Below are 3,941 nucleotides of genomic sequence, written 5' to 3' on the forward strand. Positions count from 1 at the left end.
CAATCAAATGCTAATTTTCTATAATCCTAGCTAGGTAGGAAACCTTGAAACGGGAATATAAACATTTCCAGTAAAAATTTTTCATTGTTTGATTGGGATGGGATAGGCATAAACTTAGAGCATGAATGATATCACACGCCATTGCAGGTTCTAAAGAAATAAAATGCTGCAAAACGACATCATTTGAAATAAAATATTGAAATAATCTAAAATAAATTACTTCCCAAACGCCATGCCAGACGCCCAGCACACAGAGTCGGACCCTTGATATAGTGGAATGAAAATCCATGTGCCGTTCATCACAAGCGTTTGCAGGGTTTTCAAGTGCGGCATTCTTTCATTACGATAAAGCCTTCAAAGCTCACCCAACCCAAATTTAAGTAATTAAGAATGTTTGAATTTTAATTAAAACTAAACACGAATTTTATGCATGATTCCATAAAACAAGTGGAATCGGGAGAACAAACATCGGAGCCATCTATGTCTTATCAGGTATCACAGCTTAGGTACAACTGCATGTTTCCCACCATTTAATATTTTATGAATTATGAGATGGTGGTGTTTATCAACTGTTTGACGTCTTCCGCCTTTTTTTTTTAATACAAATTTTACAAGAATCTTATTAACCGAAGAATTCTTACTGAAGTAGGCAAAAGAAAATCAAATAAAATTATAATAAAATCACCTGTAAATTGCCGAAAGGTCATAAGCAACCCTCTTAGTTTTTCGGAAAACATGTGGTTTGCTACTTATACATGGAAAATGATTTGATAGGTTGCAACCCTATCAAAATAAGTAAAGCCTCACTTTAGAACTGATTGAAAATTTTAATTCAATTATTAGAAAACCTTTGCATCGTTCATCTTGGCTTGAACATTATGACTGTGAGAACAAAAAAAAAAAAAGGATTTGAAGCTCTAAAAGTAAGATTATCATAGCAAATTATTGAGACCATCCATTTAGCCATAGATTGGCAAGATCACTACCATTTTATAGTTTCGAATTTCACTGTTGGTTAGGAAAATTTGATTTTTGAGCCATCATGAAGATTTCAGTTCCCTGAAGTATTTTTTGAACGAGAATCCGAGGTGACGCTTTTATTTTTTTTTTATAAATCCTAGGCCTTATAAAAACCTCATCAGCTATTTAATAAAAGTAAATTATGAAGATTCTCACCATTTCGCTTCATAGTAATCCTAATCGCATTTCAGACATTTCAAAAGGGGCTCTATATTCCCTTTTCTACGTTACCTACCCTAGCTGGGAATAGAACCTGGACGCTCCATTCTTCAATTTTGGTTACCACTTGGAATATTACTACAAATTTCTCTTTATCCTCTATCAATTCTTTTGGTTTAACCCATAACACAAAAAATTACATTAGAGTAATGTATCTTTTTCTTAAGAGGGATCATGCTGCACACTTGCTTCATCGGACAAAGAGTTAGTGGGAAGTTTTTTTTTAATTATTTGTTTTTTTTGTCAAAAAATTTGTGGTTCCCAAAGATTAACCACATGGATAATTAATTAAAAAACCAGAAAAAATGCCAATCAACCTTTCGTGTCTTCTAACTCTCAAAGTCACCCTCTAAAATTTAGAAGATCGCTATTCAATATCAGGATATTCTTATTGTCAAGTGCAATACTCAGACCAATTTGCTAAAGAAAAATAACCGACCAATTTGCTAAAGAAAAATAACCGAGAGAGAAAAAACAAGGGAGACTGGTCGTCGGAAGAGGTTATGTACCCAATATTTGGGATCACAAAAATAGTACTAGATTAGATTTCATCGAAGGGGTGTAAATGAACAATATGGGCCTACCAGAGCATAAAATATTTATAAATTAGTAATAAAAAGGGTTATGAGGTCTCATTCGAGAGTGAGATTTGTAGGTCATGGTAGAATTGGAGGTTGAAGTACCCAAGATGCGATCCAAAGTTGCAGACGAGCAAAGCTATACTTAGGTCAAGAAATAGTTTTATTCTGCTCATGGATTGTGTACGAGTAAACCAGCTGCTATACCAAAACCCTTTTGGAAACTTTACCATATCAAGGGCATAGATTTGCAGGAAGTAGTAGGCTAATTGTATCAAATGAATCGTTTTTCATTTGTTTGATTGAGATGGGATTATTCTAACAGGATAGGAAGAAACATCGAGGCATCGCAGTTTCTAATAAACTAAAATGTGGAAAAAAGATAAAATATTAAATAAAATAAAGAAATAAAATAAAGAAATAAAATAAAGTAAACTACATTCCAAACGCCAGCCGGCCGGCCCAGCAACTGGAGTGGACTACCCTTCTTGCTTGCTCACCAGCCCCCGAGCTTGAACTTCAAAGAGATTAGTGGTCTTATTCTTGTTGGTGGCTTGGCCATAGGCCAATTCATTGTCTTGAGAATCTAAGGCATAAGCTCTAATGAAATAAGTAGCACTAGGAATATCTCTCTCTATGAGCCAAGAGACAGTGGTTCTTGAGTTGTTTGGGTTGTAAGGTTGAGCTGCTATCTTGAATTGGCATGTCTTATCTTTCTTGAGATCATCCACAGTCTTCCTCCCTGCCCTGTCCTTTTGGCTCAAAGGTGCAGAGCAAAGCTTAATCTTTATCTTCTTATATTGTAGGTCTGTTCCATGAGGGAAAGACGGGTTCGATGACCATGAGGGCGAGACTGGTTGGTACATAAAAAACTGCACATTTAGTACTTTGTGTGTTATTTCTGATTGGTACATAAAAAACTGCACATTTAACACTTCTTACATAATAAAGGTTAACATACTAAAAAAAAACACTTCTTACATAATACTAGATGTGTTTCAATATGATAATAGCCCATCATGAGGTATTTCCAAACAATCATCCAGCAGGCCACATGCATATACACAACTTTCAATGCAACCAAAATCAAACTTTAACTATACACAAGACTTGCCATTCAATAAGTTCAAACATTGTCAATGCTCATAACAATTTTGATCTTTCTTGTTGGGTTGTAAAATTAGGTTAGACAAAAAGAAATAAAAACCTGAAAAACCATTTAAATACATGTTTCCAAAAAGAATTAAAATTTATAGCTGATGTATAACAACAGTTATATGGTGAAAAAACATTATTTATGATGATAGAGAACAAGTACAACCGAGCAGCCATATCCATTCCAAAAGCAAAAGCCAGCTGCCATATGAAGTCCAGTATTTTCTCAAATATATACTTGTAAGAATGCCAATGTTGCTCTTCGAGGCAATAGCAGTCTACAAGGCTAAATCTCAAGACAAGCAATGACTCTCTGTAGTCAAAGCCCCCAAATGGACACATGAGCTTCAGCATGGAGGCATTCCAGGAGAATACCACCAAGATCGGGGTTGGTGCAGGCAGCAACTCTAGGCACCTGCCTAGACCACTGCTCAATGCTCAGCTGTGCATATAGACCATGCAGAATGGCCTCGGCCCCGGCCCAAAATTCCTTTTGCATTTATTTTTCTTTTAATTGAACTATTCAAGATAGTTCAATTCTTTCTTTTCGCCACAACATTTTGTTGTGGTGTGTAGAATGTGGTCATTTGGTGGCAAACTTCATGTTCTTTACAAAATTTTTGGAAAGCATTAGAATTGTATCCTTCAACTTTATCTGATCTTATCACCTTAATTTGAAAACCACTTTGTTTCTCCACAAAAGCTTTGAATTCCTTAAACACTTCAAACACTTTCAAATTTTTTTGAAGGAAACAAACTCATGGTTTGCTTCATAAAGGTTAGAAAGTACTGACATTTTTCATGTGAGATGGGCTCAAGTGGTCCACACACATCCGCATGCATGAGTTGGAGAGGCCTTTGTGTTTTCCTTGATTTTCGCCTCTTGAAGCTTTCTCGATAGTTCTTTCCTACAATACACCCTTCACATACTCCATCAAGCTGCTTTATCCATGGTAACCCATTCACCAT

General features: G+C 35.6%; 1 non-coding gene across 1 annotated transcript; it reads right to left on the reverse strand.

The window, feature by feature from the left end:
• Positions 1-2,296: 2,296 nt before the first annotated feature.
• Positions 2,297-3,941, reverse strand: LOC18423713 (high-affinity nitrate transporter 3.1). Its single transcript, XR_016055222.1, has 2 exons — positions 3,903-3,941; positions 2,297-2,737 (listed from the first exon to the last, which is right to left on the reverse strand). It is a non-coding gene; the product is annotated as a high-affinity nitrate transporter 3.1 (transcript).

The sequence above is a fragment of the Amborella trichopoda genome, chromosome 5 (assembly GCF_054954075.1).
Source record: "Amborella trichopoda isolate Santa Cruz 75 chromosome 5, AtrichopodaSantaCruz75HAP2 v2.0, whole genome shotgun sequence".
Taxonomy (NCBI): domain Eukaryota; kingdom Viridiplantae; phylum Streptophyta; class Magnoliopsida; order Amborellales; family Amborellaceae; genus Amborella; species Amborella trichopoda.